Source organism: Sciurus vulgaris, assembly GCF_902686455.1.
Source record: "Sciurus vulgaris genome assembly, chromosome: 6".
Taxonomy (NCBI): Eukaryota; Metazoa; Chordata; class Mammalia; order Rodentia; family Sciuridae; genus Sciurus; species Sciurus vulgaris.
Window position 1 is genome coordinate 93734880 of NC_136466.1, and position 17274 is coordinate 93752153.

Consider the following 17274-nt stretch of genomic DNA (forward strand, 5'->3'; position numbering starts at 1 on the left):
AGCATGAATTGGTTTATATAATTCCTGCCCCCACCATTAATGCTGTTGCAATAAGTGTTCCTTTGGACAACATAGTTGATACTCAATGTTTGCTTTAATGACAGATATGATTCATGGTTAATTACTATTTTTTTCTCTTGGCAATTTAAGACCCTATCATTTAGGTTTTTTTGTGGCAATTAACATTATTGATATCATAATAGGAACCAAGTATTTAATTTAATGCTGTTTTTTCTTTTGGGGGGGTACTAGGAATTGAACTCAGGAGCACTTGGTCATTGATCCACATCCCCAGCCCTATTTTGTATTTTATTTAGAGGCAGGAGCTCAATGAGTTGCTTAGCACCTCACCATTGCTGAGGCTAGTTTTGAACTCAAGATATTCCTGTCTAAACCTTTCCAGCTGCTGGGATTATAGGTGTGCACAGTTGTGCCTGGCTCTATGTTCTTTACATTGGTTGTTGCTATTGTTTTTTTCCCCCTATGTTGTGAGATTCTAGAAAACTACAAGTTCACAGGGTAAAAATTGCTGCTGAACTAAAGTCAATAAAAAGAATGCACTTTGCTCCACTCACAAATTAATGACACTTGACCTTCAGCTATAGTTCAGCTATAGTATAGTCAACTAACTACAAGGCCCCAAGTAGAAATAGCTAGAAGTTGGTCCACAGGTCTAATCTATGGACGTCGATGCTATAACAAGATCAGAGAGATAGAACACAAAGACTATGGACCTCACTTCTATTAGGGGGTCTCAATCAAAATCACTCTAGGACACATTGGCAAGTGAAGACTGTGCCCTATAAAGGTCCACACATAAAAGTGGAAGAGAAATCCCTTCCAACACTGCATGAAACATAACACAGGAATAGAAGACATATGAAAAAGCAAGTTAACACAATACCTCACAATGTTCATAATTCACCAGCAAATGACCCCCAAAATATTGAAGAGGATAAAATATCCGTTAAGGAATTCAAAACAATCATTATGAAAGCGAACAATAAATTCCAAGAGAACATATAAAATCAACTGAAAAAATTAAGGAAGTCAGTAGAGAATATGAATCAGATTCAATAAAGAAATAGAAATATTGAAAAAAAAAGAAACTGAAATCTTGGAAATGAAATACACAAAAAATTAAATAAAATGTTTAGTTGAAAGTCTTCCTAATAGAGTAGATCATGCCAAAGACCAGAACCTCAGAGATGGAAGACTAAGTGGCCAGCATCAAACATTCAGACATTATTAAAGAAAAAAAAAAGTAACAATGATCATAAAATACTAGGGCTCTGGGATAACATGAAGAAAACAAATTTAAGAATCACTGGAATTGAGAAGTGCTATTAGATGCAGGCTAATGAAATGGATATAAGGGCAGAAAATTTTCCTAATCTTCAGAATGATATGGACATCCAGATACAGGACACATTCAGAATCATAAGTAGTCAAGATCATAAAAGAACCTCTCCACAACACATTATAATTAAAATGCCTAATATACAGAATGAGAACAGAATTTTAAAAGCCTCCGGAGAAAATTGTCAGGTCATTTAGAGGCATGCCAGTCAGAATCACTTCTGGTATCTCAGTACACACTCTATAAGACAGGAGGGCTTGGAATGGTGTGTTCCAAGTCCTGAAAGAAAATAGCTGTCAACCAAGACTGCTACATCCAGCAAGCTGTCATTCAATATTGAAGATGAAATAAAAATCTTCCAAGCCCTCCTTAATTCCAATGATTCTTAAATTTGGTCTCTTCATTTTGTCCCAGAAACTAAGAATTTGTTACTACTAAACCAGCACTACAGAACTTACTTAAAGAAATTCTGCATACAGAAGAAATAAAAACAAACCTCAGACCTCACAAAAGAACAAATCTCATTTGAAGAGTAACTAAGTTATTGTGAAACAGGACTAAATTAAACACAATATATATATCAAAATGGTAGGAATTAATAAACATCTCTATATGATAGCATTGAATGTAAAAGTTCGTAACACTCTAGTAAAAAGACATAGGCTGCCAGAATGAATGAAAAAACAAAACACAACTATATGTTGTTTGTAAGAGACACACCTTAGAGACAAAAACAGCCACAACATGAAAGCAAAAGGATAGAAACTGATATATCATGAGAATGGAATCAAAAAACAAGCAGGAGTAGCTACTTTCATATATGAAAAAAGCAAATATTACACTAAAATTAACCAGAAGACACAAGAAGATTACTTCATATTGGTAAAGGGAACAATCCAACAAGAAAATATAACAATAAATATTTATGCCCCAAACATGAGTACAACTAATTATATGAAAAAGACACTACTCAAATTGAAGCTCCAGATAGAACCCTGTAAAATAATAGTGGGTGATTTCAACACACCTATCTCACCATTAAATAGGTCATCCATACATAAAACCAGTAAAGACTCTTTAGACATGAAAAATATTATAAATTAAATGGATCTAATAAATATCTATAGATCCAAGAACATCCAAGAACAGCTGAATACACTTTTACCTCAGTGGCTTATGGAACCTTCTCCAAAATAGAACATATTTTAGGACACAGAGCAACTATTTTCAAATAAAAAAAATTGATGTAATACTTTGCATCTTATCAGATCATAATGAAATTAGAAATCAACATCAAAAAAACCTACATAAATTATATAAACACATGGAAATTGAAAAACACACTTTTGAATAATGACTGAGTGGTAGAAGAAACCAAAGGAGAAATTAAAAAGTTCTTAGACTCAAAGAGAATAGTGATACATAACAGAACTTCTGGGATGCTATGAAGGCAGTTCTAAGAAGAAATTGTAAAACTGAGGGCCTAAATAATAAAATAAGAAAGATTCCCCATAAATGACCTAATGATACATCTCAAGGCTCTTGAAAAAGAACTGATCAATCTCAAAACCTGTAAAAGTAAGGAAATAAGATCAGAACCAAAGGAAATGAACTAGAGCCAAAGTGAATGAACTGAGGATAAAAAATATACAAAGGATCCATGAAACAAAGAGTTGGCTCTTTGAAAATATGAATAAGATTGATAAATCCTTAGCCAAACTAGCCACAAGGAAAAGGGAGAAAAACTAAATTAATAAAATTAGAGATGAAAAAAGAGAAATCAGCACAGATATCTCAGAAATTCAGAAGATCTTTAGGGACTATTATGAAACTTTATACTATGATAAATTGGAAAACTAGAAGTACTGGTTACATTTCTAGACAAATAAAATCTGCCAATACAGAATCTGGATGGCATAGAAAACCTAAAACAGACTAAGAACTTATGATGGGATACAAACAGTAATAAAAAGTCTTCCAACAAAGAAAAGCCCAGGACCAGATGAATTCTTAGTTGAATTCTACCAAACCTTTAAAAAAGAACTAATGCCAATACTCCTCAAATTATTCCTTGAAATAGTAAGGGATGGGATACTTCTAAATTCATTCTATGACACAAGTATCACACCCAAACTCCATGGTAATGGTGTAAAAATAGAAACATAGACCAATGGTACAGAATAGAAGACTCACAGACAATACCCTCGCAAATACAGGCATTGGATCCTTGACAAAAGTGCCAAAAACATATATTGGAGAAAAGACAACCTTTAAACAAATGGTGCAGGGACAACTGATTATCCATATGTAGAAGAATCAAACTAGACCATTATTTCTCACCCTACACCAAAATGAACTCAAAATGGATCACAGACTTCAGAATTAAACCAGAAACTCTACAACTCCTAGAAGGAAATATAGGCTCAATATTCCAGCTTTTAGGACAGGCAACAACTTTCTCAATGGGACCCCTAAAGCTTAGGAAATAATGCCAAGAGTCAATAAATAGGTCAGCATCAAATTAAAAAGTTTCTGCAAAGCAAAGAAAACAATTAGAAATATAAAGAAAAACATGCAGACTGGGAGAAGTCTTAGCTATCTACTTTTCTCACAGAAGATTAATATGTAGAATATATAAAATGCTCAAAAAGTTTTACACCAAAAATCAAATAACCCAATTAATAAATGGGTGAATGAATCAAACAGATATTACTCAAAAGAAGAAATACAAATGGTCAACAAATACATGATAAATATTCAATATCATTAGAAATTAGGGAAATGTAAATCAAAATTACACTGAGATTTCATCTTACACCAGTCAGAATGGCAATCATCAAGAAATCAAATAATAATTAATGCTGGAAAGGATGTGGAAATTCACCCATTTGTGAAAGTTGCTCTTTGTATTGTTAATTAATCTACCAGATACAGGTATTTTTAGAATATATAGAGTAAAAGGAGATACAAAACAAATACTTTCCCTGAGGGCTACAATATAGGTCACTTTTACAATACTGATGAGATAATGGAGAAGGTGTCAGCCTAAGGAGCCCTAGAATCATCAGACCACCTATAATCACCAGACTGATGCCATCTTCACATACCTTTCCATGCCCATACTTCACCAGTTTCCATGAAAAGAATCTAAGAACCTTTAAATATCTCTCGCTCTTGATGTGATCCTCATGTTCCTTGAATGTGTATTTCTTGACTTCCTCAATAAATCTTTTTGCCAAAATATCTAATGTGTTGAAATGTTTTTCTCTCATGCACATAAAAGACCCTGACATTTTGAGTTTAGGTTCTCTTCTCCAGGACCTCCTCAGACTTCCTCCAGTGACAAACAGGCCGTAAGTTTAGAGTCTTTTTGTTTGTTTGTTTGTTTGTTCTTTCCCTCCAGTATCTCTTTAGAGGAACATAGTACAATCCATAACTTGAAAGTGATCACTGTGGTCACAGAGAGTTCAGGAAAGAACCCTTCTGTTCTGGTTTGAGATAGAGAAGGAAACTCCTAAAGCTTGGAGAAAGCAGGGGGAATAACTTCATTTTTTTTCTTCCCCCTTTCTCTGTTCTATTCTACTCTAGAGCCAAGAGGCTCTCAAGTCAAAACTATAAGGGAGGAGAAACTTTCCTTTCCTCAGGTAGAATTGCATTTCCAAGTAGTTTGGGTCAAACTCTTGAACTTTTTTCTTTTTATTTTTCTTATTTTTTGTCCTAAGGCCTGTACGATCAGAGAAAAGAACAGTTTCTGAAGAGAAGGCTGATAAGTGACACCCAGAGGACCAAAAATTATCAGTGAGATAATAGAGAGGAAATAGTAGGGAAATCAAAAGAGTTATTTTTATTAATTCCTGGGTAAATCCCTGATTTATTTATGCATGAATGTAGTCCTAGTCAGCATACCAAAGACTTTGAGTGTGATCTAGTGGATAAAACTATGGTCAGGTCTGAGACTAACCACTGGGATATGTATATGCAGGACAGAAAAAGAAACAGCACTGCAAAGGATTTAAAAACCAAAATGAAATTTGAGCCATATTCTCTAGAAGAATAAAAATAGATTATTAACATTCCCTATAGGATATAAATATGTCCCAAAGTATCAAAATATAATAGGTAGGTTGACCACAATTCAAGCAAAAATCATTTAATAAATGAAGAACCAGAGAAACCTCATCTCAAATGGGAAAATGAAATCAGAAGACACCCATGACAAGATGACAGAGATTGTATAAACTGATAAGGTCTTTAAAGCAATATTACAATAATATTTCAGTGTATAATGGCAAACATTTTTGTATCAAATATTAAGATAGAAAGTGCTAACAAGTAACAAAAATATAAAGAATACATGTAAACATATACACATCTCATTTAAATTCACTTAAATGGGTAAAAAATGAAGAGAAATAAAACAAAAATTAACAATTCAACAATGATGAGGAAAGCAATAGCGTATAGTAAAACAAACCCACAAGAAAATAGAAGACTTTGGCAGCATTATAAGCCAGTTGGATCCCTCATGTGTCCATAGGACGTTCCACCAAATGGGGAGCAGCAGAACACAGGGATATTTTTCAGGATATGCCTATTTTAAGTCATAAAACAAGTCTCATTACTTTTAAAATGATTGCAATAATAAAAATATATATTCTATAAACACACTGGAATAAAATTGGAAAACAATAAAAAGTAATTTGGGGAAATAATAAATATTTAGAAATTCAACATAGTTGTAAGAAGCCTATAAATAAAAGAAGAAATTGGAAGGGAAGTCAGAAAGGATAGTAAAGTGAAACAGACATTATTACCTCCTGTACACATATGACTGCATGACCAATGTGATCCTACAATACATATAATCAGAAAAATGAGAAATTATACTCCATTTATGTATGATTTATCAAAATGTATAAATGCATTCTGCTGTCATGTACAACTAATTAGAATAAACTTTAAAAATTTTATAAAAGTACTTTGAAATATTAAAAATAACAAGAAAAACTAAAGAAGTGCAGTTAAAACACTATTTAAAGCCATTGTTACAAAAGACTATAATTTAAAAAATCTCAAATTAATAAACTAATTTTTTTGAGGACAAGTTTATTTTGGCTCAGAGTTTTGGAGGTTTAAATCTCAAATTAATAAACTAATTTTTTTGAGGACAAGTTTATTTTGGCTCAGAGTTTTGGAGGTTTAGCCCATGGTGGATCCATCCTATTGTTCTGGGCCAAGGTGAGGCAACAAAACATGGCAGCAAAATGTGGTGGAGGAAATCTGCTCCATTCATGACTGGCAATGAAGCAGAGGGAGAAGAGAGCACTCTCCCACTGACATACGTCCTCCAGCTGTGACCCACCTGCCTACAATTACCACCCAGTCAGTCTATTCAAAGTAGGATGAAATGATTAAGTTACAGCTCTCACAATCCGATCATTTCACCTCTGAACAACCCCGTATTAACACAGGAGCTTTGGGATACATCTTATTTCTAAACCTTAACACCAAGCAATAAAAATCGACTGGCAAAATCAGCCCTGATCAGCATCTTCTCCTGGTAGAAATTATCTTTTTAAATGTTTTTATTAGTGCACTTTAGTTATACTTGATGCTTGGGTTCATTTTGACATAATTATATGAAATTTAATTTGTTCCATTTTAGTCCCTAGTGCCTCCTCTTTCCCTTCTTTCTTCCAGTGCCTTATTCCCCTTCTTGTACTCTACTGGTATTTCATTTATTTATTTATTTGTTTATTTTTAAGCTTTACCAATATAAATAAAGGGGTAATTCACCGTGGTATATTTGTACATGTACATAGCATAATTCCATCAAATTAATTTTACATTTCCTTCTCTTTCCTGTCCCTCCTCCCACCCCATTAATCTTTTTGTTTACTCTGCTGATCTTCTCTATACTCTCTCTACCCTTATAAAATCTGAGCTCTTCCTTTTCCCCCTAAATTTGCTGTAAACTTCTGCATATAAGAAGAAAACCAATCAACCCTTTATTTGGTTAGTTTGACTTATTTCAATTAGCATGATGTTCTTTGGTTTCAAACATTTATCAGCAGATGCTATAATTTTGTTCTTTTTTCTGGTTGAGTAAAACTCCATTGTGCATATATTACTCATTTTCTTAATCAACTAATCTGTTGATGAGCACCTGAATTGGTTCCATAACTTTGCTATTATGAATTGTGCTGCTATAAACATTGATGTGGCTATATCACTATAATCTGCTTATTTTAGTTCTTTTGGATAAATATCAAGGAGTTGAATGACTGGGTCAGATAGTGATTCTATTCCTATTTTGAACAATCTCCATACTGCTTTCCAGAGTGATTGAATTAATTTTCAGCCCCACCAACAATGTGTGAGTTTACATTTCCCCCCACATCCTTTCCAGCATTTATTAATATTTGCATTCTTGAGAATTACCATCCTAATTGTAATGAGATGAAATTTCATTGTACCTTTGATTTGCATTTCCCTGATTGCAAGGTATGTTAAACATTTTTTCATATATTTGCAGTCCATTTGTATTTCTTCTTTTGAGAAGTATCTATTAAGTTCCTTTGTCCATTTATGGATTGAGTTACTTTGTGTGTGTGTGTGTGTGTGTGTGTGTGTGTGTGTGTGTGTGTATTTGTATGTCTTAAGGACTTAGAATTCTTTATACATTTGGATATTAATCCCTTGTCAGAGGAATCGCTGATAAAGATTTTCTCTCATTTTTTAGATTCTATCTTTCTATCTTCACATTCTTAAATTATTTCCTTTGCTACACAGGAGATTTTTAACTTGATGCTACCCACTTATTGATTCTTGGTTTTATTTCTTGAGTTTAGGAGTCTTGCTAAGGAAGTTGGTGCCTGCAACAATATTTTGGAGTGTTGCCCCTATGTTTTCTTCTAGCTGTTGGGTAGCTTCTGTTGGAATTCCTAAGTCTTTGGTCCATTTTGATTTGATTTTTGTGCACAGTGAGAGATAGGGATCTAGTTTCATTCTTTTACACAGGAATATCCAGTTTTCCCAGTACCCTTTGTTAAAAGGCTACCTTTTCTCTGACATATTTTTGGCAACTTTGTCAAGTACTGGATGACTTTCACTATGTGGGTTTTTTCTGTGTCTTCTGTTCTGTTCCATTTGTCTGTTGTGGTGCCAATATCATGCTGTTTTTGTTATTATAACTCTGTAGTATAATTTGAGGTTCACTGTTGTGATGCCTCCAACATTGCTCTTCTTGCTCAAGATTGCTTCGTCTATTCCTGGTCTTTTATTCTTTCAAATGAATTTTAGTACTGTTTTTACTAGTTCTGAGGAGAACATCATTGGTATTTTGGATGAGAATTGCATTGAATCTGTGTAACACTCTGGTCAATATGGCCATTTTGACAAATTATTTCTGGCTATCCAAAAATACGGGGGGGATCTTTCCATTGTCTAAGGTCATCTTCAATTTCTTTTGTCAGTGTTTTATAATTTTTATTGAATGGTGTTTTGGATCCTTGGTTAAATTTTTTCCAAAGTATTTTATTTTATTTGAGGTTATTGTGAATGAGATAGTTTTCCTGATTTCTTTCTCAGCAGATTCACTATTGAAGTATAGGAAAAATTTGATTTGTGTATGTTGATCTTGTATCCTGCTACTTTGCTGATTTCATTTACCAGCTCTAGAGGTTTTCTTGTAGAGTTTTCAGGATCTTTTATATTTAATATCATCATCATCAAACAGATGATTTGACTTCTCCCTTCCTATTTATATCCCTTTAATTATCTTCTTTTACTAAATTGCTCTGGTAAGAGGTTAAAGAACAACTGAGAGAAATGGGGCATACCTGTAATCCCAGCAACTCAGGAGGCTCAGGGAATAGTAGCATAAGTTCAAGGCCAATCTCAGCAACTTTGTGGGTCCCTAAGAAACTTAGTGAGATCCTGTCTCAAAATAAAAATAAAAAGAGCTGGGAATGTAGTTTAGTGGTTAAGTACTCCTGGGTTCAATCCACTGTACCAAAAAAAAAAAAAAAAAAAAGTTTTCAAGAACTATATTGAGTAGAAAGGGTGAGAGTGGGTATAAACTACCTTCATATTGTTCCAAAGATTTTGATATTTTGTATCTCAGGTCTCATTTGTTTCTAAGGATTTCTTCTCTCATTTTTGCCATGATCTATTTTTCATTTTAAAAAGTGGTGTTCAAACTCCATGTCTTTATATGGTTTATATAACTTTTTCTTGCAATTGATTTCTAGTTTTATTCCATTGTGGTCTGATGGGATACATGGAATTATATCTATGTTTTTGTATTTGCTAAAATTACAATGTGACCTAATATACAGTCTATTTTGGAAAAGATTCCATGAGCTGCTGAAAAAAAAGTGAATTCAGGTGTTTGAGGTAAAATAGTCTATGTATTATTTATTTTACTAGTAGGTAGTGACTTTTTTCTCTTCTGATTAATATTTTCTTGAAATCTGCTTTGTCAGATGCGAGTGTATGTCCTTCTTGATTTAAGAATCAATTTGCATGTGATTTTTATTTTATACTTTTACTTTTAGTTCATGGGTGACTTTTCATATGAGATGAGTCTCTTGAAAACAGCACAGGATTAAATATTGTTTTTTAAACCATTCTGCCAATCTATGTCTTTTAACTCAGGAATTGGGGCCATTTACATTCAGTGTTATTCTGCATAGATGTTTGTTATTTCCTTTCATTTGGTTTGTTTGCTGTTTTTAATCTAGTCTTCATTTTCATTTACTTAGCCACTCTTCTAGAGACTTTCATACATTTGGGGTTTGATTTTGAGTTCTGTGTGTAATATATCTCCTAAGTAATCCTTAAAGTGCTAGCTTAGTGGTCATAAATTCTTTTAATTTATTCTTACCTTGGAATATTTTATTTCCTATTTGATTCTGAAAGATAACTTTTCTGGGTAGAGCAATCTTGTCTGACAATTGTTTTCTTTCAGAGCTTAGAATAGCTCATTACAAATCCTTTTTGATTTTAGGATCTGATTTGAGGAGTCAGAAATGAGTCTCTAAATGTTGCCTGACAATTTTCTCTTGTAGTTTTTAATATTCTTTCCTTATTTTATGTTAGGCATTTTGATTATAATGTGTTAGAAATGTTCTTTTTTGATCTTGTTCATTTTGAGGTTCTATAGGCATCCTTGCATGTGGATGTCCATCTCATTTCTAAGCTTAGAAAAATTCTCTGCCATTATTTCACTGAAGAAATTCTTAATGCCTTTAGACCATATTTCCATGTTATCTTCCATCTCATTGACTCAATTTTTTTCTCTTGATGTTGTCGCAGAGTTCTTTCTTTTTTTTTATCATGGTCCTTTATTTTTCATTCCTTATTGCATACTGAGTATTGAAGTTCATATACCCTGTTTTCAAGGCCTGACATCCTATATTCAAAACCTGAAGTACTATTTTCTGTGCAATCTAAACTGTTGGTGATAGTGTCGACTGATTTTTAATTATGTTTACTTTTTTTATTTTTGGTACTGGGAGATTGAATCCAGGAGTGCTTAACCACTGAGTCACATCTCCAGTTCATTTCTATTTTTTATTTTAAGACAGTCTTGGGACTGGGGATATAGCTCAGTTGGTAGAGTGCTTGCCTCACAAGCACAAGGCCCTGGGTTCAATCTCCAGCATAAAAAAAAAAAAAAAAAAAAAAAAACTCACTTAGTTTCTCAAGGCCACAGAAAGTTGCTGAGTCTGGCTTTGAACTTACAATCTTCCTGTCACAGCTTCCTGAGCTACTACGGTTACGGACTTGTGCCACCACATCTAACTGAATTTTTAATTTGCTTCATTGTGTCTCTCCTTTCCACAAATTCTGATTAATTTCTTTCTAATATCTATATTTCTTTATTAAAAATGCTCTTTTGCTCTCTGTATTTTCTCTCTTAATTCATTTCTTAAATCTTCTTTTAGTTTATTGAACATTTTAATTATCAGTTTTTTAATAGTCTTTGGTATGTCAACCCCTTGCTCATCTACAGGTTCCTTTGTGAATTTTGGAGGAAGAATTGCTTTCCTGCTTCTTCATGTGTTCAGAGATCTTAAACTTGCACACTTATTCAGAAGGATTCATCTTCTTCCTCTTTTATAAATGTGTCTGTTCATGTGTAGTTATCCTTTCTGTTCTAGGAACTTCTGTCTGCTTTTGCTGCGTGAATAAATGTCAAAGAGTAGGACTTGAGGTTCTGCTCTAGTTGTTCTACTTTGGGCTTGGTGGTTGATTTAGAGTTTTTGTCTTCCTTATTTTTTATTTATTTATTTTTTTGAGAAGGACTTCTATTCAAAATAAAAATATATAAAGAATTTCTACAAATCAATAATACAAAAACATGCAAAACCTTTCAGAGGACTTGAGCATAAACTTCTATGAGAGATGAATACATGTCCAAAAAGCACATAAAGAAGCATTCAATATTATTAATTATCAGAGAAATGCAAGATAAAACCATCTCAAGCCACAATAATCACCAAAACTTTAAAATCTGGTAACTCCCAATATTTTTTAATTAACTTTTAAAATTTATTCTAAGTTGTTGTACATGACAGTATAATGCATTTATACATTTTTGATAAATCATACATAAATGGAGTGTAATCTCTCATTTTTCTGATTATACATAGTATAGGATCACATTGTTCATGCAGTAAAAAAAAAAAAAAACCTAATCTCAGTATTAAAATAAAGTCCAGTGTCTATTTTGACATCTGTAACACTAATTACCACTTGTAGAGAAAAGGTGGGATCAGATTTTAACATTAGCACCATCAATAAACAACCATGAACTAGATCATACACTAAATAGCAGGTGTCAACTATGTTTTTCATTGCATAACATAAGTTAGGTAGGAATTAAGTTATGTTTCACAAAACATAAGTTAGGTAGGAATTGCATAATTTATATAATTCTATCAGGTTGTGAATTTAAAGTTCCTTAAGTAAGGAGAAAATGGGGTCAGAAAGAAAGTAAAATATTTGAAAAGCTAACAGAGGACAAACAATAGAGAGATAGCAGATGATGGCTTTAGAGGAGTAAAAATATCACTATAAGAACAGAATAAAGAAAAAAAAGGGACAGGGACAGAAAATTTTGGGCTATTAGTGGGAAGATAGTGAAGAAAGTGTAATAAACAGAACAAAAATCAAAATATGAACCTAAACATAAAAACAAATGAAACCTAAGTGAAATTTTACTCCACCAAAGTCAAATCAAGGCTAAGTAATAAATGGGTGAAGAAGAAAGGAATTAAAATGGAAGAAAAATTTTACCTTATATATTCTCAAACCTATCAACACAGTAATAACATGCACACATACACCCAATCACATAGAATGGAAAAGTTAAAAAAAATTAAAATTAAAATTAACTTCAAATTTTAAAAAGTTTTCAAAAGGAAAAGAAGGAAATAAGAAAAAATTCTTAATGGGAAATATAGAGCTTGTTTCCATTTTTGTATGTGCATGCATGGACATGGCACAGTGGATCCTAGCATTGGGAATATCCATAGGACACTAATTTTCTTTTTTTTTTAAATCAAACGGTAAATGTATTAAACAGAAATTGGTGGAGTGGAAGGAGGGAAGGGGTTTCAGGAAGTGTTGGGGCTTGAATTTGAGCAAGTAGAGTTCCATACCTTTGTGATAATATCAGGGTGTATTCTGGTGTGGTATATAACTAAAAAGAATTTTTTTTAAAAAAAGAGGGTGGGTACTGAGGTGGAGGGGGAGGGATGGCAAAAGGAAAGGATGGTGGAATAAATCTGACCTAATTTTCCTATGTAAATATATGATTACATCACAGTGACTCTCCCCTTCATGTATACACACAAAACACTAATTAGAAAAAAAAATAAGTAGAAAAAAGTTGAGTAGAGAGAAGGGAACAGGGGGAGGGAGGAGCAGGGAAATTACTGGGGACTGAATTAGACCAAATTATTTTTCACATTTGTATAATTATGTCAACATGAGCCCTAATATTTTATATAACTAAAATGAATTAATAAAAGAAACAATTAGCAAAGATTGTTGTTCAGTTCTTATTTGTGCCATTGCTTTTATTTATTTTTGGGCTTTGTAACCCTTAGGTAAAGGGCTAGGAGTTATTAAATTCCATTTCTCACCAAGCTGCCACCCACTGTGTCCTGTGCCAAATCTGTTTTTAGTAGCTCTCAACTTCCCATCTAATGGTACAGAATAAGGTAGACTGGGGAGTACTGACAAATGATGTACTCCCATAGTGGGAGTAATGCAGAATGCTAAACTGGAAGTTCCAGCAGCTGGAGTTAGTCTTGGTTGTCCTTTGAAACTCTGTTGGAGGGTGTTTGAGATTAGGTGTTTACACCCTGTTGCTGGGCAGATGCAGATCTATGCTGGGTGTCTCGACCTCAGGGTCCTACTGAAAATTTCACTTTTCAAGTGAGGAGTCTTAGCTTACACAGGTCTCATGTTTTCCATCACCATGAATCTAAGTTACTCAGGATCAGACCTGGAATGCAGATGTGCCTATCTGATTGGTTACTGGTGTCTTTCCAGTTACTTGTATGGAAGGGCAGCAAAGGGAACTCTCTCTCCTTAGTATCCAACCTGGTTTGCCTATGCACAATGCTCTCTGCCTGTTTCAATCACACTGATCCATGTACACTCTGGATCCCATAATAGGTTACTACTGTGTCAGGCTAGCAACTTCCTTTGAGTTCTTACTTTCTTGCCTCTACTTACTGTCCTGCAGCCATTTGAAAATGGTTCCTGTTGGACTGTCTACCCATTGACAGACCAATTTTGATACCTTTTCTCTCAACAATTTCCCCAAACATCTCTGAGTCAGTTAAGATCAATCTCCCTCTCTATTCCAAAGTTTCCTCCAAACCAATTCATTCACTGTATTTTCCTCTTTCTCTGCCTATATCCCCCCTTCCCTCTGAAATGGAGTGGAGGTACTGATTTTGCCATTGTCAACCAAGCTGGTGTTCCTCTAATGTATTATTTCTCATTTTATGTTCAAAGCTTCAAACTTTCCATGGTTTCATAATTATTTTTACTGTCTGATATTGAATTTCAGTGAACTCCTTTAGTCACACACCTTTCTGAGGAGTAGCCTTCCTGCTACTTGAGTCTTATGCTTAGAAGCAACTACAGAATATACCTTTCCTCTACTCTGCCATCCTGGAATCATAAACTAATTCATCCTAATAAACTACAAAATTAAGAGTAAATTGTACCTGAGCAAGGAAAAAAAAAAAAAAAAACTAATAATGATTAGGGGAAATAAGTGAAATGAAGGACAGAAAAATAATTTAAAATTAAAGAAACAAAAATATGGGATTTTGAGTTCATTACAAATGAAAAAGTATTAGCTAGACAGGCTAAGAAAGAAAGAGAAGACTACTGAAATTACTAAATTTAAGAATGAAATAAAGAAGAGTACATGACTATTGACATTAGGGAAAAATTTTTATAACATTGCAATGAAATATTATAAGCAGTTGGATGCCAAAAAATAAATGGCAAAGATAAAACGGGCAATTCCAAGAATGAGAAAAAACAAAAATTATTTAAGAAGAAATAGAAAATGCTGAATATCCCTATAAAAAGTAGGAAAACTGAATGAATAATTTAAAAACTTTCCACAAGAAAAGTCCAGGTCCAGATATGATCAATAATGAATTTATCATTTCTATAAAACAAAAAAATTTAATATATATATAGGATATATATATATATATAGTAGATATATAGTAGATATCCTAACTACTATAATGATATGGGACTAATATTTCTCTGATACTAAAACTAAACAAACATATCACAAGGAAACTATAGATGAATATTTCTTATAATCACAGATGAAAAAATTCTTTAAAAAATCTGAAGCAAACCATATCTAACAACATATATGAAAGGATTTTATACCATGAACAAGTGGGATTATTTCAGGAATTCAAGGTTGGTTTTGCATCTAAAAGTTGATTAGTTAAATGCACCCCCTTGATGGAAATTAGGGGAATATATAAGTAAGACAATAACTGGAGGAAATTCATTTGTTGAAATTCAAAATCTCTTCACAATAAAAATACTCAATAAATAGAAGGAAATTTCTTCAAATCACTAAAGGCATGTAAAAAATGTCAGATAACAGTATGCTTAATAGTTAAAAAGTATCCTTTTTTCCCAATAGTCAGGATCAAGTTTTCTGTTTAACATCATAGTTGAGATCCTATCCTCAGCAATATAGAAAAGAAAAAAAAAAAAACCCAAAAAAACAAAAAGTATCTATATTAGAAAAGGAAAAAAAAAATCTTTCTTCAGTCATAAGTGACAATCTTTTCCATAGCAAATTTTAAGGAGTGGGCGAAAAATAAACTATTCCAATTTATAAATGAATTCTAAAACTTTGTAGCATACAATGTAATTTAAAAAGTCCATTGTATTTCTATATGTTTGTGATAAGCATTCTAGAAATGAATTTAAGAAATATTACTCTAATAAAATAAAATTCTATTTGTAATACCATAATGAAAGCTATGATTAACGAAATAAGAGTGGAATAAATATACCTAAAACAATAAGACCTCTTTAAAAAGTAATTACAGAATATCTAAATACATGGAAAGCTATCCCATGCATATGCAGTGTGAGATTTAATATTTTATGATAGAAATAGTGCCCAAATTGGTCAACAGAATCAAACTATCTTTTCAAATTCCAGGGACCTCTTTATTTATATATTGAAAGGCTGATCCTAAGGTTCATATCAACATTCAAGAGACTCAAAGTAGCTAAAACAATTAAAAAAAAAATAGAGTTCTCACATTTTCAGATTTCAAACTTCCCTAATAAATAAAAATGAGAATGCGGCATTCATATAAGAACTGATATATAAATTGATGCAATACAATTGTTAATAAAGAAATAAACTCACATCTGCCTAATTAATTTTTTACATAAAGGCCAGTACAATTCAGTGGGGAAAATCTTTAGAAATTATTTTGGGATAATTAGATATGCACATGGGAAGAAGGAATTTGAACTCCCTCCTTATAATATACACAAAAATGAACTTAAAAATGAATTATAGACCTAAGTAAAGTGTTAAATGTGCAGAAATGTTGGAAGAAAAACATAGGAGTAAATCTTATGAATTTGGGTTAGGTAATTTTTTTTTAGATAAAACACAAAAAGCACACAAAACAAAATAAAATTGAAGTACATCGAAATTAAAATTGTCATACTATAGAGGACAATATCAACTAGTTGAAAGCCAAACTATCACAGTAGCTCCCTGAAACTGAATGAAAACAACACTTCTGTTGTAGCACATTAAGGTAAGAGGGCTATGGGAAAATGCTGGTAGGCAATTCAGAGAGCTAGCAACAAAGTGAAAATCAGAAATATCAGCTTTTTGAATAGAAAGAGAATTAATAAAAAGCATTGACTGGGGCAGTGCTAGGCAGGCAGTGGCTCAGTGGTGTGGAGAAAATCCCCTCCAATGAGCTGAAAGAAATTTTCCCATGGAGTTTCAGGAAAACAGGAGCTGCTGTCCAACAAATTTGCAATCTGAGAAGAAAGCTGAGACAGTACAGGAGAAAGTCCCAGCACAGTCCAGCAGAGTCAGTGAAAGTGGGGAAGCAACAACAGCTTTGAGAGGTTCTTTGTTTGGACTCCCTGAGTAGGAGACTAGATATTCCTGCATTTTACATTTGCTTTTTATTTTTTGCTTTGAATTTTTAAAAACTCTTTTTTTTTGTCTTGCTTTTGGTATACTTGCTTTTTTGAGTTCTCAAGACCAAACATTCATTTAGTCTTACTTTTCACTGAAAAGTAAGCTAAAGCTAAAGCTGTGAGTTTTTCTGGGTTCAGGCCTGACAGTATTAACACAGACT